This window comes from Elephas maximus, chromosome 13 (assembly GCF_024166365.1).
Source record: "Elephas maximus indicus isolate mEleMax1 chromosome 13, mEleMax1 primary haplotype, whole genome shotgun sequence".
Lineage (NCBI taxonomy): Eukaryota > Metazoa > Chordata > Mammalia > Proboscidea > Elephantidae > Elephas > Elephas maximus.
In genome coordinates this window covers 95,307,779-95,334,139 of record NC_064831.1, presented here as the reverse complement: position 1 = coordinate 95,334,139, position 26,361 = coordinate 95,307,779, and the positions used below count along the sequence as shown (strand labels likewise).

General features: G+C 44.2%; 1 protein-coding gene across 10 annotated transcripts in view; it reads left to right on the top strand.

The window, feature by feature from the left end:
- Positions 1 to 26,361, top strand: part of APBA2 (amyloid beta precursor protein binding family A member 2) — a 336,162-nt gene that overhangs the window by 161,146 nt on the left and 148,655 nt on the right. The window contains exon 4 of one of the 10 annotated variants that reach the window (XM_049906017.1): positions 13,426 to 13,522. The exons of the other annotated variants lie outside the window; for them this stretch is intronic. The gene's annotated coding sequence lies outside the window, so the exon portion shown is untranslated. The remainder of the gene's footprint in view (positions 1 to 13,425; positions 13,523 to 26,361) is intronic. 10 annotated transcript variants of the gene reach the window in all.

The window sequence follows — 26,361 nt, the reverse complement described above, 5'->3', positions numbered from 1 at the left end:
GCGATGAAGCCTGTGTGGGCCTGTGTAGGGAGAGACGGAGAGCCGCAGCGATGAAGCCTGTGTGGGCCTGTGTAGGGAGAGACGGAGAGCCGCAGCGATGAAGACTGTGTGGGCCTGTGTAGGGAGAGACGGAGAGCTGCAGCAGTGAAGCCTGTGTGGTCTTGTTCAGGGAGAGATGGAGAGCCGCAGCGATGAAGACTGTGTGGGCCTGTGTAGGGAGAGACGGAGAGCTGCAGCGATGAAGACCATGTGGGCCTGTGTAGGGAGAGATGAAGAGCTGCAGCAATGAAGACCATGTGGGCCTGTGCAGGGAGAGACGGAGAGCTGCAGCGATGAAGACCATGTGGGCCTGTGTAGGGAGAGATGAAGAGCTGCAGCAATGAAGACCATGTGGGCCTGTGCAGGGAGAGACAGAGAGCTGCAGCGATGAAGACTGTGTGGGCCTGTGTAGGGAGAGATGAAGAGCTGCAGCAATGAAGACCATGTGGGCCTGTGCAGGGAGAGACGGAGAGCTGCAACGATGAAGACCATGTGGGCCTGTGCAGGGAGAGACGGAGAGCCGCAGCGATGAAGACTGTGTGGGCCTGTGCAGGGAGAGACAGAGAGCTGCAGAGATGAAGACCATGTGGGCCTGTGTAGGGAGAGACGGAGAGCTGCAGAGATGAAGACCATGTGGGCCTGTGTAGGGAGAGACGGAGAGCTGTAGCAATGAAGACCATGTGGGCCTGTGCAGGGAGAGACAGAGAGCTGCAGCGATGAAGCCTGTGTGGGCCTGTGCAGGGAGAGACAGAGAGATGCAGCAATGAAGCCTGTGTGGGCCTGTGCAGGGAGAGACAGAGAGCTGCAGCAATGGAGACCATGTGGGCCCGTGTAGGGAGAGACGGAGAGCTGGAGCGATGAAGACCATGTGGGCCTGTGCAGGGAGAGACAGAGAGCTGCAGCGATGAAGACTGTGTGGGCCTGTGTAGGGAGAGATGAAGAGCTGCAGCAATGAAGACCATGTGGGCCTGTGCAGGGAGAGACGGAGAGCTGCAGCGATGAAGACCATGTGGGCCTGTGCAGGGAGAGACGGAGAGCCGCAGCGATGAAGACTGTGTGGGCCTGTGCAGGGAGAGACAGAGAGCTGCAGAGATGAAGACCATGTGGGCCTGTGTAGGGAGAGACGGAGAGCTGTAGCAATGAAGACCATGTGGGCCCGTGTAGGGAGAGACGGAGAGCTGGAGCGATGAAGACCATGTGGGCCTGTTCAGGGAGAGACAGAGAGATGCAGCAATGAAGCCTGTGTGGGCCTGTGCAGGGAGAGACAGAGAGCTGCAGCAATGAAGACCATGTGGGCCTGTGCAGGGAGAGACAGAGAGCTGCAGCAATGAAGACCATGTGGGCCTGTGTAGGGAGAGACGGAGAGCTGTAGCGATGAAGACCGTGAGGGCCTGTGCAGGCAAGAGACGGAGAGCTGCAGCGATGAAGACTGTGTGGGCCTGTGCAGGCAGAGACGGAGAGCTGCAGCAATGAAGACTGTGGGCCTGTGCAGAGACGGAGAGCTGCAGCGATGAAGACTGTGGGCCTGTGCAGAAATGGAGAGCTGCAGCAATGAAGACCATGTGGGCCTGGGCAGGGAGAGACGGAGAGCTGCAGCAATGAAGACCTTGTGGGCCTGTGCAGGGAAAGACGGAGAGCTGTAGCGATGAAGACTGTGTGGGCCTGTGCAGGCACAGACGGAGGGCTGCAGAGATGAAGACCATGTGGGCCTGTTCAGGGAGAGATGGAGAGCTGTAGCGATGAAGACCGTGCGGGCCTGTGCAGGCAAGAGACGGAGAGCTGCAGCGATGAAGACTGTGTGGGCCTGTGCAGGGAGAGACGGAGAGCTGTAGCGATGAAGCCTGTGTGGGCCTGTGCAGGCAGAGACGGAGAGCTGTAGCGATGAAGCCTGTGTGAGCCTGTGCAGGGAGAGACGGAGAACTGCAGCGACGAAGACTGTGGGCCTGTGGAGGCAGAGACGGAGAGCTGCAGCAATGAAGACTGTGGGTCTGTGCAGAGACGGAGAGCTGCAGCAATGAAGACCATGTGGGCCTGTGCAGGGAGAGACAGAGAGCTGCAGCAATGAAGACCATGTGGGCCTGTGTAGGGAGAGACGGAGAGCTGTAGCGATGAAGACCGTGAGGGCCTGTGCAGGGAGAGATGGAGAGCTGCAGCGATGAAGACTGTGTGGGCTTGTTCAGGAAGAGATGGAGAGCTGCAACGATGAAGACCGTGCGGGCCTGTGCAGGCAAGAGACGGAGAGCTGCAGCGATGAAGACTGTGTGGGCCTGTGCAGGGAGAGACGGAGAGCTGTAGCGATGAAGCCTGTGTGGGCCTGTGCAGGCAGAGACGGAGAGCTGTAGCGATGAAGCCTGTGTGAGCCTGTGCAGGGAGAGACGGAGAGCTGCAGCAATGAAGACTGTGGGCCTGTGCAGAGACGGAGAGCTGCAGCGATGAAGACTGTGGGCCTGTGCAGAAATGGAGAGCTGCAGCAATGAAGACCATGTGGGCCTGGGCAGGGAGAGACGGAGAGCTGCAGCAATGAAGACCTTGTGGGCCTGTGCAGGGAAAGACGGAGAGCTGTAGCGATGAAGACTGTGTGGGCCTGTGCAGGCACAGACGGAGGGCTGCAGAGATGAAGACCATGTGGGCCTGTTCAGGGAGAGATGGAGAGCTGTAGCGATGAAGACCGTGCGGGCCTGTGCAGGCAAGAGACGGAGAGCTGCAGCGATGAAGACTGTGTGGGCCTGTGCAGGGAGAGACGGAGAGCGGTAGCGATGAAGCCTGTGTGGGCCTGTGCAGGCAGAGACGGAGAGCTGTAGCGATGAAGCCTGTGTGAGCCTGTGCAGGGAGAGACGGAGAACTGCAGCGACGAAGACTGTGGGCCTGTGGAGGCAGAGACGGAGAGCTGCAGCAATGAAGACTGTGGGTCTGTGCAGAGACGGAGAGCTGCAGCAATGAAGACCATGTGGGCCTGTGCAGGGAGAGACGGAGCTGCAGCAATGAAGACCATGTGGGCCTGTGTAGGGAGAGACGGAGAGCTGCAGAGATGAAGCCTGTGTGGGCCTGTGCAGGGAGAGACAGAGCGCTGCAGCAATGAAGACCATGTGGACCTGTGTAGGGAGAGACGGAGAGCCACAGCGATGAAGACAGTGTGGACACGTGTAGGGAGAGACAGAGAGGTGGGTGGGACAGAGCAGTTCATCTAGTAAGACACTCCCATAGAGGAGAACTTGGAAGGGGCAGAGGTGTGTTATTGACCAGGTAGGAAGTGATGCTGGAAAAGATGACCTGAGATCCCAGCCTCACAGCGAACACACAGACAAATTCCACTGGAATTAAAGACCTAAGTGGAAACAGCAAAGTGTTAAAACCTGTGAAAGAAAACAATGCATAAGAGATTTTCTGTATGCCTTTGAGGCAGGAAAAGGTAACACATTCTCTCTCTCGCACACACACATACTAATCATAAACGAAAAGACTAATTAATTAAACATCAACATTAGCAACTTCTTTAAGAGAAGAGATACCCTAAGTAATGATTAAAGCAAACTACAAACTGGAAGAAATTATTAGCAACGTATTTATCATAATGGATTAGTATTCTGACTATGCTGTATGAAGAACTCTTTCCAATCAATAGGAGACAGACAACAAAATTGAGAAATGGGCAAATACTATGAAGAAGAAACCCAAATGGCTAATAAACAAGAGCTCTGCTAAGTTTTTTTTACTGCCTTACTCTTAACCTGGGAACTGCCAATTAAACAATTAAACAATAAGATTCATGTTTGTATGTTGGCAAATTGGAGAGTCTGATAAACTAAGAGTTAGCAAGAATGTGGCACGAGGGGAACTTTCATGCCTTGCTTATCAAGGGCAAATCGGTAAATCCCCCTTGGAGAACACTTAGGTGGTATCTGTCACTTTTGACTGATGGCAAGTTGGCTCCGACCCATGGCGACCTTATGAATAACAGCGAAGTGTTGCCCATCCTGGCTGTCTTCATGATCGATGGCGTTTTAAAGTCCGTTGTTGCAGCTGCTGTGCCGGTCTACCTCACTGAGGGTTTCCCACATTTTCGCTGACCCTCTGCTTTCACCAAACATGGATGTTCTTAGTTCTGGCAACTGGTCTTTCCCCATGATGTGTCCAGAGTAAGCAAGCTGAAGTCTTGCCATCCTTTCTTCTAAGAAGCATTCCAGTTGCATGTTTTTCTGAGACTGATTTGTTCATTCTTTTGGCAGTCCGTGATATATTCATTATGCTTCACCAATACCACAATTTGAAGGCATCATTTCCTCTTTTCTCACCCTTTTTCATTGTCCAGCTTTTGTGTGCATATGAAAGCAGTTAAGGCTGAAATGTGGGTCCCTCCTGAGCCAGCAGTTCCACTCTTATCTATATGCTCTAGCAGGATTAGTGAGTCGTGAGTGGATTCAGTGAGTCACAGCCAGTGTCTAAAAAAGAAGTGAAATGGATTTGAATAGAATAGAACATATTGGTACATTCCACAGAGCAAGGGTTAAGTGCTGCTTTGTGAAGTGACCCTCGGTGTCTGGGAAGGAACAGGGGTGGGGTGGGGTTGATAACATTTTTTAGAACAGAGTGGCGTGTGCACGGATGTTGGCTGCATTGTTCTTTGTATGTTCTTCTGTGTATTTGAAAAAGTTCTTAAAAGAAGATGTCCTGTGATATATACAACACAAAGCCTCACTGTCCTGGGACTGTCTTGGTCCTATTTATTAGTTAACCCTCTAACTCAGCCGTAATTGCTGACTTCCTGACCTCACTTTTTTTTTTGTAAATTATGTGTGTGTTTTAAGAGCCTTTATTTTTCATAGCAGTTTAGGTTTGCAGAAAAATTGTGCAAAAAATACAGAGGCCCCGTACACCCCCTATGCCTCTTGCCGTTTCCTCTGTATGAACACCTGGCATTCCTGTGGGACGTTTGTTACAATTGACGCACCAGTGTTGACGTGGCATTACTAACTAAAGTCTGTAGTTTACGTTAGGCTTCGCTCTGTGTGTTGTACAGCCCTGTGGATCTTGACGAATGCGTAATACCTTGTGTCCACCATTACAGCATCACACAGTACAGTTTCACTCCCCAGAAAATGGCCTCTCCTCCACCTGTCCACCCCCCGCCTCTTCCCCTGCTGCTCTCAGGTTTTTACAGATGATTCTGCATTTATCTCTTCACTGAAACGTTAGGACTTCTCAATGGCCTGGCTTAGCAGATGGACTTGGCTCTGTTCTTTCAAAGGCAGCACTCCAGGAGTGCTCTTGTGGCTCTGTGTGGCCAATCCCACCTCTCAGGTCCCTTCTCCCTGTCTCAGAGGCAAGGCTCCCAGGCCACCCTGTTTGGGAAGGCTCATGGGCATTTCAGCCCATAGCACAGTGCTCGTGCCAGTCCTTCGCTCTCCCACATGACTGCTGAGCTCTTTGTTGCCTTTGTCAAAGAAAATTGCACCGGAAGGTGTTAAAACAGGCAAGGAGGACTGTATTCAGAAGGACTGTTGTAAGGGAGGGAGGTGAAAGAACTAAGGGGGAAGGGCCGTTGTACCAGGAGGGCAGGAGGACTGTTACAGTGGGAGCAAGACCAGAACTCAACGTTAAGTCAGTCTGAGCTCAACTCCTCCCCTGAAGCAGAGGTTGTGAAGGATTCTAAGGACTGAAGTGAGCTAGTGGGAAAATTCTAATGTACTGAAGTACTTTAGCGGGGAGGTTAAACAATAGGGTGTCTCTATCACTTGGTGTTGTCTTCTGAGTTTACTGTTCAGGGTAGATGGGACATGTCCCGCCTGGATTCTGTAAGGGCCAGTGAGAGAGAGAGCCAGGAAAAAACCCACCTAGAGTTTAGTCAAGCTGAGAGTAACAGTAATGCCGTCTGGATCGTTTTCCAGATCAGAAAAGGGTGTGGGGATTTCTTTAGCCGTCACTGTTTTCCAGAATCACAGGACTGGGGTAAAATTCAACATTGTCAGCTTGTATGCCTGCTTTTTCTGTCATCTTTACAACGTCCAGTTCCGTGCCTTCTGAACCTTCATGTACAGGAGATGCTCAAGAAATGGGGGCCTCTTGTTTAGCTTTAGATGCTTCAGCTTTCGCAAGTACATTTTCCTTATCTATACAGTGGGGACTTGTGATTTTACAGGAGGATGTCATGAAGAAAGACCTGGTGACCTGCTTCCGAAAATCAGCTGCTGAACCTGCATAATGAATGGAGAAAGCCTAGCCCATAATAGTTACTCATTATTGCTCATTTTCTTCCCTGGAGAAGGGAATGAATATTGAGGTGGTTATTATTATTTGCTTTTAGACTTGATGTGTAGTTTCTAATACTTGAAAACTGCCCTGACACCTGACTTTTTATTTTTTTAAGATGTACATTAAAAAAAAAAAAAAAAAAAAGATGTACATTAGGAGGGAAAAATTCATCAACACTTTTTTTAAAAGATGAAAAACGTGTTAAGAAAATAGCACTATGAACTACCGCTAGGTTGAGCCCAACATGATTAGCATGATTAAATGAAAGAAGTTACCCATTTTTGGATGTAACCTCTATTAATTATATTCAGATCTAATTAATTATATCCAGTTCTAATTAATGACATTAATGTTTAAGACAGCATTCCCAAGCTGTGTTCAGGGGAGTCTCATGAGATGTTCCCAAAAATAGTCATGCACGTTCAAATGAGGTTGGGAACATGTACTTGCCCCTCTTGGAGAGTCCCAAAAGCAATATTAAAGGCCTTGGGAAGTCGTGCAAGAAAGAAACCCCTTTAACTCTGTTTAATGTAGTATTTTTCCAAACTTATTTTTACCATGTGTGTCATAGACACACATGGAAATGCTAATTTAAATCAGAACCAATTATACCACAGCTTGTAGTTGGACTAGTTGATAAGCATCATATATATTTATGGAGATGTTTCCTAAGTCTTCTAAAGTGAGCCCTTGCTGAGGTCTTCTCTCTTGTGGCAGAGCATACTACAAAGAATTTTGTGTTTTCATACAGTCCAGGGCTGCTGTGTACTGATCTCCTTTCCTGGGTGTGTTTATCTCCTTCAGTCAGTTTACACATCTGCAGGGGAAAATGGTGATGGCATGCTGGCCGTTGGGGTGGGGGTGGGGGAGCCCCTGGGTAGTGCAAACAGTTGCTGTGCTCGGCCACTAACGGAAAGGTTGGAAATTCAAAATTGGCATAACCATTTATAAAGACTATGTTCTACATTCTACTTTGGTGAATAGCATCTGGGGTCTTAAAAGCCTGTGAGCAGCCATCTAGGATACTCCACTGGTCTAACCCCTTTGGGAGCAAGGAAGAATGAAGAAAACTAAAGACATAAGGGAAAGATTAGTCCGAATCTACCACGGCCTCCACCAGACTGAGTCGAGTACAACTAGATGGTGCCCAGCTACCACCACTGACTACTCTGACAGGGATCACAGTAGAGGGTCCCAGACAGAGCTGGAGAAAAATGTAGAACAAAATTCTAAGTCAAAAAAGAAAGACCAGACTTACTGGCCTGACAGAGACTAAAGAAACCCTGAGAATATGGCCCCGAACACCCTTTCAGCTCAGTAACGAGGCCACTCCTGAGGTTCACCCTTCATTCAAAGATTGAACAGGACCATGGAACAAAACAAGACTAAAGGAGCACACCAGCCCTGGGACAGGGACTGGAAGGTGGGAGGGGACAGGAAAGCTGGTAATAGGGAACCCAGGCTTGAGGAGGTAGAGTGTTGACATGTCATGGAGTTGTTAACCAATGTCATACAACAATGTGTGTACTAACTGTTGGATAAGAAACCAGTTTGTTCTGTAAACCTTCATCTAAAGTTCAATAGAAGAATTAAAAAAAAAGTTGGAAATTCAAATCCACCCACAGGTACCTTGGAAGAAAGGCCTGGCAATCTATTTCCCAAAAATTATCTATTGAAAACCCTATGGAGCACAGTTCTACTCTGACATACATGGGGTCACCATGAGTCAGAATTGACTTGACAGTGACTGGTTACTAGTTACTGGTCAAGATGAAAGTCTGTACTTGGAGGCGTCCCCCTCAGCTCCTGGCCCATTGGAGGGCTCCGAGAAGCTGTGGTTATTACCAGCTGTGGCAAAGAGACCCCCATGTACGAGGAAGGCTGTTGTCCTTGTCCTGGGCTTGGGGGCTTGGAGCTGAGACTGCAGAGAAGAACACCACTCCTCCCCGCCTCACCTGTGGGGCACTGTGAAAAAGGATGCTCTGTATCTTGTCTCTGATTTGATGTTTTTTCCTTTGTCCATTTTAATAATAGACTTTATTTTTTAGAGAAGTTTAGGCTTACAGAAAAATTGTGCAGAGAGTTGGCTGCATGGAAAAGTAGAATGGTGGCGGAAGCCACTGGGCTCGGGTGAGTGGGAGGTCTTTATGGGCTTTGAAAGGAAGCACCGGACCTTGGCTTCAGCATCGGGCTCTGCAGAAGAGTGCAGAGTGGTTATGTGGCAGCACCCCTTGTGTACAGGGAGCCGAAGAGTGGCCGGGAAGGGTGTCTCATCCATTTAACATGGTTATCCAGGAGGAAGTAACGTTTGACTTCTCATCTCAGGGATGAGCATACATTTCTGGGAGGAAGAGAGGGAGGCAGGGTATTCCAGGCAAAGAGAAGTGGATATTTGATGGAAGTGCGGAGACCTGAAACAGGGCGACAGATCCAGGGAACGTCATTGATTTGACCTGGCTTCAAGCAGTAGCCAGAGGATGAGGTTGAAGAGGCAGCAGAGCCCAGATGGTTCTGTCTGAAGGCTGTGGAGACCCTCTGACAGGTCTTCCTCAGAAACCTGGCACGATGGGACGTGTGCTTTTCATAGATCACAGTATGGAGATAGCTTGGAGGGCAGAAGACCATAACTTGGGGAGGTTCTCCGTCTGGTCCCTGGGGAGAGATGACAAGGCTTGAATAAAGGCAGAGAGGCTGGGAGGAGAAGACTGAGGGCAGAGATGCCAAGGAGGCAGGATCGACAGAGCGGGTGTGGCGGGTCCAGGAGAGGGAGCGGTCACTGGACTTCTATGTGCGGCAACCAGGCTGTTGGTGATGTTATTCCCTGAGATTGTGAACTTAGTAGGAGAAGAATATCACCTTTCAGGTGGAAAAGAATTGTTGAGGTCTATATTTCATGAGGAGTCACTGAATGTTGCAAGTAGTTAACACGCTCGGCTGCTAACCAAAAGGTTGGCTGTTCAGTTTCACCCAGGGGTGCCTCAGAAGAAAGGCCTGGTGATCTTCTGAAACTCAGCCACTGAGAACCCTGTGGAGCACAGTTCTACTCTGACACGTATGGGGTCGCCATGAGTAGGGATCGACTTGATGGCAGCTGGTTTGGGTATTTCATGAAGGGCCAAGGATCTTTTGAGGGAATGGATATGGAGTGTGGTAGGGAAAAGGTAGGAGCTTGGGAACTGATTGGTTAGACCTGCAGGTTGAAGCCACTGGTGTGGAAGAACTCCTCGGAGAGTGAGGGAGTGGAGAGGGGCCTGCAGTGCTGACCCCATGGGGAAATTGGTGCCACTGAAGGAGACTGAGGAGGAGTGGCGGCGAAGGCGGGCGGGAGAGAGAAGGTGCGGGATTTCCAGTGGAATGGTGGTGGTCACACAAGGTCTGAGTGTGGTTTAAAGAGGCAGAGAAAGTGAATGTAGGGGAAAAGAGAGAGACTGGGAATACAAGGGAACAAGGTAATTTTCTGTAACGATGGAAACGTGCTTGTTCGAGGGCTGGGGAGAAAAGTGACCCACGTATCAGATCAGCAAGGAGGGGTGAAGGAGGCCAGCCTGAGTGCAGGTGCAGAGAGCTGTTACGTTCCGGAGGGGTGTTTTCAGCTGCGGCCTCTGTCTTCTCTGGAAGGTGGGAGCCAAGTCGCGATGAGCAGAAAGGAATCATCCCAGTGGATGTACGTTCAGCGCTGGCATTAATGTTTTGAACAGATATCTCCAGTCGTGTACTTTGGAGGGTGGATTGATTCATCCTAAAGTAGGTTCTGGAAGTAGTTCCCAAAAAGGACCTACAAAAGCATTGTCAGTCATGAGAATACTTGGTGTTTTGGATTTGATTGTGTCCCCCAGAAAGGTATGGAGAAGTCTTAACTCCTGTTCTCGTGAATGGGACCTTGTCTGGAATTGGAATTTTCCTTTGAAGGTGCTGTCAGTTAGTGAGGTTGTACCAGAAAAACCAACCAACAGTTGCCCTGAGTTGACTCTGACTCATGGCGACCCCGTATGAATCAGGGTGGAACTGTGCTCCCTAGGGTTCTCAGTGGCTGATTTTTCACAAGTGGATCTCCAGACCTTTCTTCTGATGTTCCTCTGGGTACACTTGAACCTCTAACCTTGCGGTTAGTAGCCAAGCACGTAGGGTGGGTCCAAATCTTTTCTGAGTGGTGTCCCTATAAAAGGGGAAGCAGATACGAAGACATAATCATAGAGGGGGAGAGACAGCCTATGAAGAGGCATCTGCAAGCCAAGGAGTGCCAAGAGATACAGGGGGCTGCCAGAAGCTGGAAGAGACAAGTAAAGACCTTCCCCTAAAGCCTTTGGAGAGAGTATGGCCCTCTATCACCCTGAATTAGGACTCCCAGCCTCCAGAACTCTGAGGCAGTGAATTTCTGTTCTTTGAAATCGCCCTTTTTGTGGTGGTTTGTTAGGGCACTAAGACATTGGGCTTTGACAATGTCACTTCCATCTTTGCAGCCGTCAGGCCATTGTATGGCAGGAGAATGAGGAGGTTGTCACGGGCTTGGAGGCCTGTCAGTTGCCAAGGAAAATGAGCTCCTACCTGTGACGACTGTGCTTTCACATTGGAAAATCCACCAAGCTTGGAGAGCCGTTAGCCAGCAGATAAATGGTGACTTCCTCCCCCGCCTCAAGTTTCGGGTGGTGGTGGTGGTGGGGAGGAGGATAGTCACCACCCATCTGTCAGTTCGTCGTACTGTGGTGACTTACCCGAAGCAATGCCACCAGCATTTTAAATACCAGCAGTGTCACCCATGGTTAGACAGGTCTCAGTGGAGCTTCCAGACTAAGACAGATGAGGAAGAGAGGTCTAGTGATTTACATCTGAAAATGAGCCAATGAAAACCTATGGATCCCAAAATACTGCTCTGGTGTAGTGCTGGAAGGGGAGCCCCCTAGGTTGGAAGGTACTTGAAATGGCACAGTGGCTGCAACAACGGACTTGAGCCAACAGTTGTGAAGAGGGCTTAGGAATGTGAAGCATTTCATTCTGTGTAGATGGAGTCTCCATGAGTTGGAACCCACTTGACGACAACTAATGACATTGGGGAGGGCAGAGTGCAAGCTGGGACAGAGGTCCCTGTGCCCCAGCTCTGCCTAGGCTCCCAGTTCTGTTTGACTCAGTGACACCCAGCATTCTCTTTAGGCCCTGATAGTGCCTGCCTGCCTGTTTAGAGGATCCGTGGCATTACCCAGTGCAGACCCCCGGAGGCAGGCCTCCAGCATGTGATATGACCTCTGTCTGCCAGCTCATCCCTTCACCGCTGCACCCTGGCTGATTCACTGGCAGCAATTGCTTCCACCATTGAGCACGGCCATGTGCTCAACACACGTAGAATTGGGCTCGTGTGGTAATCCTTCCACTCTAGTGCAGATGTGGTGGTCTCTGTGTTACAGGGAAGCACACAGGTGTATAAATGTGGGTTCTCACCAGCTATATATAGCTGTTATGGATTGAATTGCGTCCCCCCAAAATGCATGTTGGAATGCTAACCCCTGTACCTGTAGATGTAATCCCATTTGGGAATAGGGTTTCCTTTGTTGTTAATGAGGCCATATGAGCCTAGGGTGTGTCTTAAGCCAATCACTTTTGAGATATAAGAAGAGCAGATTGGATGGTGCAGACGGTTAAGCCCTCCACTACTAGCTGGATGGTTGGCGGTTCAAACCTACCCAGAGGTGCACTGGAAGACAGTCCTGACGATCTGCTTCTGAAGGGTTATAGCCTTGAAAACCCTGTGGAGCAGTTCTACTCTGCACACCTGGGGTTGCCGTGAGTTGGCAGCTAACAACAACAGCAGGCACGGAGAAGCAAGCGGGAGTCGGGGAAAGACAGATGCCATGTGCACATCTCCAGGGAGCTCTGAGAAGAACGCTAGAATAGCTGAGGCAAGGGTTTTCCTCCAGAGTGGACAAAGAAAGCCGACACCCAGACTTTGAACATCTAGCCTCCTGAACTGTGAGAAAAGGGATCTCTGTTTGTTAAAGCCGCCCACTTGGAAAGTAAGACCTTAACCGGCCGGGCCCTGCTGGTGCGTGACGTGGGGAGTGCCCTTTGCAGCCTGCCTCCCCCTGCCCTTCCCCTGCAGGTGTGAAGGCACCTCGCACTCCTGCAGTTGTTGGTGCCCAGGGACATGGACCACTTCTTTACTGCCCCTCGGCAGAGGGTCCAGGACATGCAGACCTAGCCATGCTTTCACCAGGAAGCTGCTTGGTGCCATGTTGCCTCTTTGTCTTCTCATCCAATGAAGGGCTTGGAACCCCAGGATGGAAGGGTCCCTGCAGCTCATTGTGATGTCCAGTTCTCACTCTGAGATCAGGCTGTCCTGCTTACCTAGTGCTGCTGTAACACGAGTACCACAGTGGGTGGCTCTAAACAACAGACATTTGTTTTCTGACAGTTCTGGAGGCTCGAAGCCCCAGTCAGGGTCTCGACTGTATTGACTCCTTCCTTGTCGGTAGCCCCGGGTGTTCCTTGGTTCCTTGTCTTGTAGGCGATCCTCACATGGGCTCTGTCTTCTCCTCCATGGGTGGGTGATGTGTGGGGTGGGTATGATCTAATTAATATAATAAAGAAAACCCTATTTCCAAATAGGATTAGGATTCTAGCACATCTTTTCGGAGGACATAGTCCAATCCATAACACATGCCCAGAGAGGTCAAATGGCCTGTCCAGACCCCACAGCTGGCTGGTAAGAGACCTGCATGAGGACCCCTGTGCACCATTCTTTCTGGGGCAGAAGTTGGAGTGCCAGCCCAGGGTGGTTTGGGGGATGAGCTGAAGCAATGGAGGGTAGATGGGAATGCTTGGTGTATCAGCCAGGGTTCAACTAGAGATGCAGACCAAAAAGGAGATGTGTGTATAGTAAGAGATTTATTGCAAGGAATTGGCTGGTGTGGTGGTGAGGGTTGGCTGGGCAAGTCAGAAATGCGCGGGCAGTTCGTAGTTCTCTGGCTCAGGCCAAAGCTGCAGTCCACAGGTAGAATTTCTTCCTCCCTCAGGGAAGCTTTAATTCTGCAATTAAGGCCTTTTCAACTGATGGAAACAGGCCCACCCTGATTGTCTATGATAATCTTCCTTACTTAAAATCAACTGATTATGGACTTTAATCACATCTATAAAACACCTTTGCAGCCACACCTATGTGAGGGTTCCATTGACTAACAAGGGCCTTGCCAGGACGATGTATGAAAAAGACCCTGCAGACGCTGGTGCCACTGAGACATGGCTGGTGAGTTGTCCCCCCTGCACTCCCACTCCCACTGCTTTGGTTGGAAGTGGGCTACCTGCCCTGGGATGCTCCACACCTGCTCTCTGGGATGCTGGAGGAGACGGAGGTCCAGGCCTTTGTCCTGGAGACTTGGGAGATTGTAGAATCCCTTCTAAAAGCCAACTTGACAGACAAAATCTGGCCTTCTAGGATTGGGAAGAGCCTCCCAGGGCCTTCGCCTGAACTTCCGGGTGTCCCACCTCCATTCGCACACCTGTGACAGAAGCTCCTCCCCTCGAGGCACCTGGAGACAGTTTTGCCTGAAACCCACCCCCTCTGGGCCTCTCTGGGCCTGTGTTATGGATCGATGTGTGACCCCCAAAAGATAAGGCACACGCAGCCCTAAAATCCAAAGGCCGTTTCACATTCGTGTACTACAATGGTTCTCAGACTTTGTCTGGTACCCTAATCACCTGGGCGACTTAGTAAAAATATAACACAGGCCCTAGTTTGCTTCAGTAAGCCTGGGCCTCTGTGTTCTTTATTGGCCCTTCAGGTGATTCTAACACACCCCAAAGTTCAAGAACCCCCAGCATAATGCATAGCCTCTCAAGCTTTCACATGCACAGGGATCACCTGGGATCTTGTGAGAAAGCAGATTCCAATTCCGTGGTTCTAGGCTGGGGCCCATGATCCTCCATTTCTAACAAGCTTCCAGGTGTTGCAGGTGCTTCCGACCTGGGACCACACTTCAAATAGCAAATGCTGAATGGCTCAAGTAAAGCGTGTAGGAATCAGGCTGACTTGGGTTGGAATTTTGCCTCTACCAGCTGTGGTGACCTTGAGCAAGTTAATGGTCTTCTTTAAGCCTCAGTTTCCTCATCTGTACAATGGTAGTAATGTCCTGGTTAGATGAGAACTTAGCACCATACCTAGTAAGCACTCACTGAGTGCTGTTGGTATTAAAATCACAGGGCTGGTCTCAGACACACTGCATAAAAATACTCCCGACAATTATTGTTCATAGCCATGCATTTCTGTCTTTCCATCATCTCTCTGGGACTTGGTTTCCGGGGTTTCCTCTGTCTTTGTTGCGCCCCTCCGAGTGTAAGTGCAACCATGTCTTTCTTCCAGTCTGGCCCCAGTGGGAAGCTGTTCCCTAACGCAGTTTTACCAGTATGGGGTGTGGAGGAGAGGGGGCAGCCGGCTGGTTCTTCTTTCCAGATACTGGACTATCAAAAGCGCTATCACGTCATCGTAGTGGTGATGGCTGCACATGACCAATGCACTTAATGTCAGTGATTGTACGTGTGCAGAATTTTGAAATGGCAAATGTTTCACACATATATATATATTTACCACAATTAAAAAAAAAGAAAAAAATGATAATTTCCTGACAAGGTAGCAGGAAAAAAAAAAGTGACACTAGCGAGGAGCTCCCGCCTGAGCGCAGTAGGGATCACAGAAGAGGCTCCTGTAAGGTTGACTCACAGAAATCAGGGGAATGTTTGTGGTACCGTGAGAGCCAAAAGCAAAAAGCCAATCCCAGTGCCGTCGAGTCGATTCCGACTCATAGCGACCCTATAGGACAGAGTAGAACTGCCCCATAGAGTTTCCAAGGAGCGCCTGGTGGATTTAAACTGCTGACCGTTTGGTTAGCAGCCGTAGCACTTAACCACTATGCCACGATGGTTCCCACTGTGAGAGCAGGCAGAGCTTAAAACGGAGTCTGAAGAACTTTAAAAGATGAGGCTCTGCTGGTAATATGGTGCCTTCTCTCTCTTTCGTCTTACCCCAGTGCATTCCCCTCCCTTCGCTACAACCATCCACAACCCATAAGGAGTTAATAACATGAATTTCTACAATATGCATTCTTTTGTGATAGCTTTCATTCAACTTTATATATTGCGAGAGTCATTCGTGGGTGGCAGTAGTAGTTTGATTATCACTGTATTATAGTTTTACATTTTATACACACATGACAGTTGTCCATTTACATTAATAATAACCATTTATCCATTCTATATTTGGTGGACATTTGGGTCTTTCCAGTTTTTAGTCATTATTGCTTCTGAAAACACTCTTGTACAGGTCTTTTGGTGTACAAATGACTACGTTTCTATTGAGTGTGCACCTACAGATGGACTTGGTGGTCATAGGATATGAACGTGTTCATTTTTGGTGATTACTTTCAATCAGCTTTTCAAAGTGGTTGTACCAGTTGTCAGCCCCACCTGAAAGCATAAAGTTTTCATTTACTCCACATTTTTGCTAATCCTTGGTGTTGTCAGTCATTTTAATTTTAATTCTGGTGACTGTATAGTGAGATCCTTTGGTTTTAATTTTTATTTCACTGAAGACTATGTTGAGCATCTTTTTTTTTTTAACATATTTTTATTGTCCATTTGTATATCCTCTTTTGTGAAGATTCTGTAAGTCTTTTGCTTTATTTTTCTTTTGGATTTTCTGTCTTTCGTTATTTTTCTTTTGGATTTTCTGTCTTTCGCTTGTTTCGTAGGAGCTCTTTATATATTCAGGACACAGACCTCTGTTAGATGTGTGTATTGCATATATATTTTTCACACCCTGTGGATTGCTTTTCTCTTGTTTAATGAGGGGAAAGCCTAGTTGTTCAATCTTTTCCTTTAAGGTTGTTGTTTTTGGTGCCCTGTTGAGGAAATCTATACCTATCCAAAGAAAAGGAAACATTCTCTTATGTTAGCTTCAAGAAGCTTTATTGTTTGCACTTTCACATTTATATCTACAATCTAACTAGAGTTGATTTTTTTTTATGTAAGGTGTGAGGTAGGGGACAAGATTCATTTTTCTTCCAGTGGAAGTTGACTCATACCTTTTATTTCCCCACTGCTTGTGTAATAAAGATCTGACTTTGTTTTTGATGTTTGACTGCTGACAGCTTTGAAGTCCCACCTCCCCCTTCTCCTTCTGCCCTACATTTGGGTAAGCTGATAAGAAAGCCTGCACACAACCTCCCTTGGTGCTGGCATGAAGTTCAAACCATGCAATCCCTGGCCAGTGCACACAAACTCTTCCCTAGCAGCCTGCCCCAACCATCAGGGCCACTTGCTCCCACTTTCTCTCAAGCTGCTCAGTCACTTTTGGACTGGATTTGGTACCTGCCCTGTTCTCCCTATAAAGCCTCAGTATGTGGTTAGTAAATCTCTTTGTTCCCTTTTGATACATGCGTGGCAGCACCAGTCTTGACATATGAACCGATCTGAAGTGAGGGTATTGGTTTCACCCCCTGCAGTGTACTCTCTGCACTCTGTGAGGTAACGTTTTCGTAAATGGAGTTGTTGTGTGTATGTGAGTCCCTATTCAGTCCCACTGGTCTGTTTGTCTATCTTTGCACCCATACCACAATATCTTATAATTTTATAATAAGTATTTATATCTACTAGTGTACGTCCAGCTTTGTTTTTCTTCAACATTGTCTTGCTGTGTTTGGCCCTTTGCATTTCCATACAAAATTTAGAATTATTCTGTTAATTTCCACACACAAACACAAGCCCTGCTAGGATTTCGACGAGATTCCTTTGAGTACTAGATCCATTTATAGGAAGTTGACATCTTTATGATACTGAGTCTTCCAATTCATGAACATGTAATTTCTCCATATTTAGGTCTACTTTAGTTTCTCTTGATACATTTTGCAGTTTTGTGTATACAGCATCTTTTGCTAAATTTATTCAAGGTATTTGGGTTTCGTTGTTGCTGCGTTATTGTAAATGGTATTAAAAAATTATGTTATTATTACTACAGGTTTGTAGAAATTTTTTTTTTATGTATTTACCTTGTATTCAGCAGCCTTTCTAAATTAACTTATGAATTCTTAGTTTATTTGTAAGCTCTTTAGATTTTCTGGATGTGCAATCATGTCCTCTGTGAATAATGAGAGCTTTTTTTCCCTTTCTCCTTTTTGTACTGGCTGGGAACTCCAGTTAAGCGACTCTCCTCTTAGGGGAAATCATTCAGTATCTCACTTTAAATCATGCTGATTTCTCTCAATTTTTTTGTGTATTCTCTTTATCAGAGACAAAAACTCCCCTTCTGTTTCTAGTTTGCTACATGCTTTTATCATGAGTGGATGTTGAATGTTACCAAATACTTCCTCTGTATCTAATGAAATAATCACAGATTTTTTCCCCTTTATTTAATTAATGTAGCGAATTACGTGATTGATTTTTGAATATTGTATTCTACCTCAGTTGTAATAGATGTTTTTTTATATAACTCCATTTGATTTGCTAATATTTTGTTTAGGTTTTACTTTGCAATTATACTATGAAAGTGATTGTCCTGTAATTTTCTTTTCATATAATATCCATGTCAGGTTTTGGTATCAAGGTGACAGTGGCCTTATAAAGTGATTTGGGAAGTGTTTCCTCTTTTTATGTTCCCTGGAAGAGAAGATTTTGGGTAATATTACTGTTATTTTTTGTGTAAATGTTTGGAAGAATTAATTGGGTAGACACTTGGGCCTGAAGTTATTTGGGAAGAAAATTTTTAATTGCAGATTCAGTTTCTTTAGCAGTTACAGGACTATTTAAATCTTCTATTTCCTCTAGTGTCACTTCTGGTAAATATGTGTTTTCTGTGATTTGTTAATTTGATAAATATAGTCACAATTATTAGTGTTGTTATTCGTTATGTCACTTATCTTTTACTACTGATTTTAGTACTGATTTCCACTGTTACATTTCTGTTATTATAATTTGTGCACTCTCCCTCTCCCTGATCCCCTGCTTACAGCTTTTAGTCAGCCAGGCTAGAGATTTATTAATTTTTTCCCCAGTTTTTTTTGTTAGTCAACTTTTGACTTTGTTGATTTTTTCTACTGTACTTTTTTCATTGTTTTTTTGCTCTTATATTTATTTCTTTCCCTCAACTTTAATTTACTATTCTTTTAAAACTACTTGAAATAGATATATTTAGATAATTGATTTTTTCAGCCTCTCTTGTTTGCTAATATATGAATTTGAATTATAAATTTTCCTTTAAACCGGCGTTAGTTATAAACCAAAAAAACCAAAGCCGTTGACGTTGAGTCAATTTCAACTCATAGCGACCCTAAAGGGCAGAGTAGAACTGCCCCGTAGGGTTTCCAGGGAGTGCCTGGTGCATTCAAACTCCCCACCTTTTGGTTAGCAGCCATAGCTCTTAACCACTACGCCACCAGGGTTTCCCTTTAGCTATAATCCACTATTATTTGACACATTGTATTGTCATTATTAACCCAAAATATTTATTAATTTCCATCAGTATTTTCTTCTTTAATATTTGGGTTACTTTGAAGTACTTAATTTCCAAATGTCTGCATACTTTCTAGTTATCTTTTTGTGTTTTTTGTTTTTTTTTTTTTGCTTAATTAGTAGTCAGAAATACATCCTTTATTATTTAAGCATTTTGGAATTTGTTTAGACTTGCTTTATAACCTACCATACTATTAATCTTGGCAAAATATTTTATATGCATTTGTGTGTGGTTCCTCAATGTAGTGATTTATGTATGTCAATATATGTTTGCTAATTATATTGTTCAAATCTGTTTTCATTCTGATTTTTGTCTGCTTTGTCTATCATTTACTGAGAGAAGTGTGTTGAAATATCCCACTGTGACAGTAGATTTTTTTGTTTGTTTTGTTTTTAGTTCTGTCAGTTCTTCCTGTAGAAATTTTATGAGCATCTAACTAGGTACATATGCACTTAGAATTTATTCTTAGTGAATTGCCCTTTTTATCATGAATTTTCTCTCTTTCCCTCTAGGAAGGCTTCTTTTCCTAAAGCCTGCATTCTCTAATTGTCAGTATAACAATACCACCTTTTTTCTTTCTTTCTTTTTCTTTATTTAAGTAAACTTTATTTTAGAATAGCTTCAGATTTTTTTTTTTTTTTTCAGATTACAAAAAGGTGGCAGAAATAGTACAGGGAGCTCTCATACTTCCCATACCCACTTCTCCCTATTGTCAACATCATACATTAGTATGGCACATTTGTTACAACTAATGAACCAGCACTGATACATTAAATTCTATACTTTGTTTATATTTCCTTAGTTTCTGCCTAATATTCTTTTTATGTTCCAGGATTCTGTTCAGAGTACACTAAATTTAGTTGTCATTTTCTTTAGGCTCTTCTAGACTGTGGTATTTTCTTAGATGATCCTTGTTTTTCATGACCTTGGCAGTTTTGAGGAGTACTGTTCAGATATTTTATAGAATACCCTTTAATCTGCATTTGTCTGGTGTTTTTGTCATGATTAGACAAGGGCTGTGGGTTTTCAAGCAGAAGACTATATAGGGAAAAGTACCATTGTTATCACATTAAATCAAGGGTACATGGTAAAAACATAACTTATCTCTGTTGATAGTAATTTTGATTACCTCGGAGTTACATTCCATTTCCTTTAGAGGGCAGTATCTATTAAATTATTTGGAGTTCCTCCGCATGGGAGATTTATCTGTTCTCCCTGTTTATTTACTTATTCAGTCGTTTGTTTGTATCAATATGGACACATGGAGATTAATTTTGGCCTTTGGTTTATGATCCACTACATTGTTATTTCTCCCTCTTTATTTATTTTTGTCCAAATTGTTCCAGCTTTGGCCTTTGGGAGCTCTTCTGGTTGGCTCCTGTGTCCCTTTGTCATAAGTCCATTGTCTTACTTTTTCATTGTCCACCCCTGCCAAAGGGGAAAAAAAAAAAAACAGAAAAAATAACAGGTGTCTACAATCTAGAGATTGATTCCCTGTCTCCCCTGTCACCCATTCCTGGTAATCACTAATGAATGTTCGTCTTCGTTATATACTTATTCTTGTTTCCTTAGAAAAGCGATATCATACAATATTTGTCTTTCTGTAACTGACTTATTTCACTTAACGTAATATGTTTTGAAAACTCATCTTTATTTTTTATGGCTGTGTAGTATTCCATTGTATGTATGTACCACATTTTTTTAAATCTCATTCATTTGTTGATGGGCACTTAGATTATTTTCATCTTTTTGCTTTTGTGAATAATGCTGATAGGCGTGCACATGTCTGTTCATATCTTTACTATCAGACCTGTAGGGTGTTTACCTGAAGTGAGTTTGCTGGATCATAAGGCAGTTCTATTTCTAGTTTTTTAAGGATTCACCGTGCTATTTTCCATAGCGTTTATACCATTTTACAACCCCACCAGCAGATAACGGTTCCAGTCTCCCCCATCCTTACCAGCATTTGTTTTCTGTTTTTTTAATCACTGCCATTTTAGCAGGGGTGAGATGATATCTCATTGTCGTTTTGATTTGCATCTCTCTGATGACAAATGGCAGTCTACTTCTGAAAAAATTGGCCAGTGAAAACCTTATAAATAGCAGCAGGACTTTGTCTGATATACTGCCAGAAGATAAGCCCCTCAAGCTGGAAGGCACTCAAAATACGACTGGGGTAGAGCTGCCTCCTCAAAGTAGAGTTGACCTTAATGACATGGATGGAGTCAAGCTTTCAGGATCTTCATTTATTGATGTGGTACAACTCAAAATAAGAAAAAAAAAAACTGCTGTAAATATCCATTAACTACGCATACCTATCGACAACACACAAAAAAAGAAATCAAAATGACAGCACTAAACTCGTACCTATCCATAATTACACTGAATATAATTTTTTTATTAAATGCACCAATAAGGAGACAGAGAATGGCAGAATGGATAAAAAAACATGATCTGTCTATGTGCTACTTACAAGAGACACACTTTAGACTTGAAGACACAAACTACAACTCAAAGGATGGGAAAAAAAATATAGCAAGCAAACAATGCTCAAAAAAGAGCAGGAGTGGCAATATTAATTTCTGACAAAATAGACTTTAAAGCAAAATTGACCACAAAGGATAAGGAAGGACACTATATAATGATTAAAGTGTCAATACACCAGGAGGGCATAACCATAAAAAGTATTTACACACCCAGTGACAGGGCTCCAAAATACATAAAACAAACTCTAATGGCATTGAAAAGAGAAATGGACAGCTCCACAATATTAGTAGGAGACTTCAACACACCACTTTCGGTGAAGGACAGAACATCCAGGAAGAAGCTCAAAAAAGACACAGGAGATCTAAAAGCTACAATCAGCCAACTTGATCTCATAGACATATACAGAACACTCTACCCAACAGCAGCCAAGATACTTTCTTTTCCAAGGCACTGGAATATTCTCCAGAATAGACCACATATTAGGCCACAAAGCAAGCCTTAACAGAATCCAAAACGTCAAAATATTACAAAGCATCTTTTCTGACCATAAAGCATAAAAGTTGAAATCAATAACAGAAAAAGCAAAGAAAAGAAATCAAATACATGGAAATTGAACAGCACCTTGCTCAAAAACAACTGGGTTATAGAAGAAATTAAGGACAGAATAAAGAAATTCACAGAATCGAATGAGAATTAAAATACTTCTATTAGAACCTTTGGGATGCAGTAAAAGCAGCGCTCAGAGGTCAATTTATAGCAATAAATGCACACATCCAAAAAGAAGGGCCAAAATCAAAACATTAACCCTACAACTGGAAAAAATAGCAAGAGCACAGCAAAAGAAGACCTTGGGCACCAGAAGAAAGCAAATAATAAAAATTAGAGCAGAATTAAATGAAATAGAGAATAGAAAAACAGTTGCATTAACAAAACCAAAAGCTGGTTCCTTGAAAAGATCAACAAAATTGATAAACCACTGGCCAAACTGATGAAAGAAAAACAGGAGAGGAAGCAAATAACCCAAATAAGAAATGAGGTGGGTGATATCAAAACAGACCCAACTGAAATTAAAGGAGTCATGACAGAATACTATGAAAAATTGTGCCTCTCTTGCTCAAATCAGTCTAAATTGCAGGTAGTGCATATGGACAACCTCCTTAGCTTCCAGGGTGGGTGCATTAAGGATGAAACTAAGACACATTTGATGTTCTAGGATTTGTGTCTGATAAAGTGTCTGTCTTGCTGATGTTTGCATGAGTGTTATTATTGTTAAGGGAACCAAAGGAAGCGAATGTGACCTGCATTGACCGGCCCAGAATGTCTGTTCTGAGCTCTGTTGGAGAAGAATGGCAGGCTCTGGGAGAATCAGCCCTCTTGTTGTCTTCGTCTCTAAGTGGACGCATCAAGAGCAATTGCATTTCTTTTGTTTGCATGGTCTTTAGTAGAAGAAAATGTCCTCATTTAAAAGACCTGAGAAGATTTCCCCAGCCCTCCTGGGGTTGACAGCCTTCACTGCTAACCCCATACTGATTGCATGGCACCTCCTTGTCGTTTGTCTGCTGTTACTCTAGGACTCACAGTCCCCAGTTTGGTTTGTTGAGTTGGGTATATAAAAACGTCTAAGGACCCAGATCCTGGGCAGTATTGTTGGCGGAAGAGCTTACTATCGTGTCAGGAAGCAGACAAATCTTTCTTAGTTGAGCGAATACATTTAAAAAAAAGTTCTCGTCAGGCACTTGGATCTCTTGCTATTATGCTAATGTGATTGTTGAAAAGCTATCCTCTGTTTCTGATACTTGCTTTCTCAGTGATATTTGCACCCAAAGAGCAGATCATGTGGCAAGTATGTGGGGCTGCGGGCAACCATGAAGGAAGGACTCGAGTGAAGAGCTCTGTGCCGAGAGGCAGGAGCCCTGCAAGCTGTGTGAGCTCAGGTGAAACACTGTGGTCTGAGTCTTGGTTTTATCACCTGTGCTTCCTGGGTCACAGAATCATCGTGAGGACCAAGAGTGTTTATGTCCCAGGAACTGAGGTGGACATTTTGCATATATATCTCTGATCATCACAATGCCGAGGTCAGCTTCTATTATTCCCATTTTGCAGATGAGCACATTGAATCTTAAGGTGCACACCTGTCACAGATAAGCAGTCAGTAAACATTGCACTTGCTATTTTTATGAGAAGATCCCTTAGTTCATGGGCCCAGACCTTTTCTCTGTGGGACTGTAGGTGAGTGAGAGATCTCTCAGCCTTTAGCACCTCATCTGTGGTATGGAGATGACAAAATCAGTCTCTCAACTTGAAGGGGTAGTGAGGACTAAGTAAGGCGGTATGTGAGAAAATGCGTTGCAAATGGCAGTGTGCTGTACAGATGTATAGTTGAATTATTATTATTTAAGGTTAAAGGTAAAGAGCTGGTAGAAAACGGGTAACAACTGAATTGCTTTTTGAAGGCAATGGTTACCTTCTGTGCCTTGCAGCTCAGGTCATTAGCTTGGTGAGAAGAAAGAAGTAACTGTTCCTTCTTCTCTTTCTCACCTACATCCTGTTGATGGCTTGTGGTTTGGGTGTTTCTCTGCCACTCCCTGAGTGTTTCTCTCTCCTCCCTTCCTTCTTTATGTGTTTCTCCTTGTTTTCTGTTTCTGTCTCCTACTCTTTTTCTCTTCCTCCTTTATCCTTCAAACTTTAACAGGCTTCTTTTATTGTGTTATGGTTATTAAATAAATGCCAAAAAACCCAAATGCATTGCCTTCCATTCCAACTCTTAGAAACCTTATAGAATAGAGTAGGACTGCCCCACAAGGTTTCCAAGGAGTGGCTGGTGGATTCGAACTGCTAACCTTTTGGTTAGCGCCCTGAATTCTTAACCACTGCATCACCAGGGCCCCATTAAATAAATACAGTGATTAATATTTTGGTTTTCTAAGAAAGCCAATTGCAATCACGCACACTGAATCACCAGTGTCCCCATTCAGTACTGTAGTAGTGTTTACCGGATACTTTCCTGTTGGTGAGCACCTAGGTTGTTTCCTAATGTTTGCCCTTAGGAATAATGTTTCTCTAGAGTAGATGCAAGAAGTGGAATTGCTGGGTATCTGCATTTTACAGCTTGATAGAACTATCAAGTTTTCTTTCAAAGTGATTGCAGAGTCATGTTTCCCTACAGGGTAATCAATTTCTGATATTACAACTGCACATATGATGGCAGTAAGATCTCATTATTGTTCTATTTGTCATTTCCCTAATTATTCGTGAAGTCAAGAATATCTGCCTATGTTTACTGGCATTTGTATTTTCTCTCTGGCGAATTTCCCCTTTGTAAATTTTGTTCCTTATTTTCCACTGAGTTGTTTGCCTTTTTCCTATAGAAATGTGGAAGTTCCTTTGGAGTTCCTGTGAGTGTTTAGGTGTGTGGGTGATTTTTTCTTTCAGTACATCCTGGACACTAATCCTTTATTTGTTAAATATATTCCAACTGTTTTCTTCTAGGCTATTTGTCTTCTAACTTTGTTTTGGGTGTTATTTCTCATGCGAATTTAAACTTTGATGTGTAGGATTCATTGGTCTTTTTCTTGATGATTCTTACATTCTGTTTTACTTAAAAAGGCCTTCCCTATACTGAGTGCCTAATATTGTAGTGTCATGTCTTTTACACGGAGAGGTTTAGTCCACCGGGAATTTATTTTTATAAATGGTGTGAGGCAGGGATATACCCTTTTTTCTAAATGGATAGCAATGATTTTAATCCATTCTCCCCACGCCCCCACTGATTTGAAATGCCACCTTTATCATATATAAGTTACTACCTATTGGGGGCTGTCCTGAAATCTCTTCTCTCCTGTTGGTCCATTTCTATAGTCCCATGTCAATAAAAATTTTCTATAACTTTATAGCAGTCATTATTCTACTACAAAATTGTGTTGTTCCTTTCTTTTACCATCTGAATTTTACTATTCTTATTGAAGGTGCTGTGGGAATTATGTTGACTTTATAAATTAATTTGGGTTGAATTGAAAAGTCCACAGTATTACATGTGTATGGTATCTTTTTTATTATTACATTTTCTAATTGATTATTACTGATATTTAGGAAAGCCATTGATTTTTACAGGCAGTCCCTGGGTTCTAAACGTCCAATTTATGTACAACCCATAGTTAGGAATCAACCTCTACTTTTTCTGGGCATGATCATATTAAAAATTCAGGGTACATACGATGGCTTATAATAACAAATGGTGCCACTTTGTGACGTGCAAACCAAAAAAAAAAAACCAAACCCAGTGCCGTCGAGTCGATTCTAACTCAGAAACCCTATAGGACCAAGTAGAACTGACCCACAGAGTTTCCAAGGAGCGCTTAGAGGATTCGAACTACTGACCCTTTGGTTAGCAGCCATAGCACTTAACCACTACGCCACCAGGGTTTCCAAACATTATTATTATTACTGTATTATTACTACATTGGAGTTGTTTTGGTGTATCTGGAAGTATTTTTTTTTTTAATGTTTTTTACACATAGAAAGGTACACTATATACTGAGACAAACATTTGACTACCTGACATTAGATATGAACTGTACCTAACTGTTCCGACTTCTGTGCAAGTTTGACTTAAAGACACACATAGGAACGGAACTCATTTGTAGTCCAGGGACTGCCTGTATGTGTTGAACTTGGACCCAGTTACCTTGCTACACTATCTTATCAATTCTAATAATTTATCAGTTGATTTTCTTGGCTTTCTACAAAGATAGCCATAGTGTCAGCAAAAATTGTTCCTTCTTCCCTTCTTTCTTTTCAGACTTTACACCTCCTAGGACTTTTCCTTGTGTTAATTGCACTAGCCAGGATTCCCAATACAAGACTGAATAGTGGCAGCGATAGCACATATCCTAATTTTGTTCTTGAGTGTAAAGGGAATGCTTTTATTGTTTTACCATAAAATATGATGTGTACTGTATTTTGCTGATATCCTTTATCAAGTCAAGGACATTTCCTTCCTGACTTACTTTTTAAGGTTTATTTTTAATCAAGAATGGGTTGTTGAATTTTCTTCAGACTGTTTTTTGGCATGATTGTATGGGAGTCCTTGTTAGCTGTTA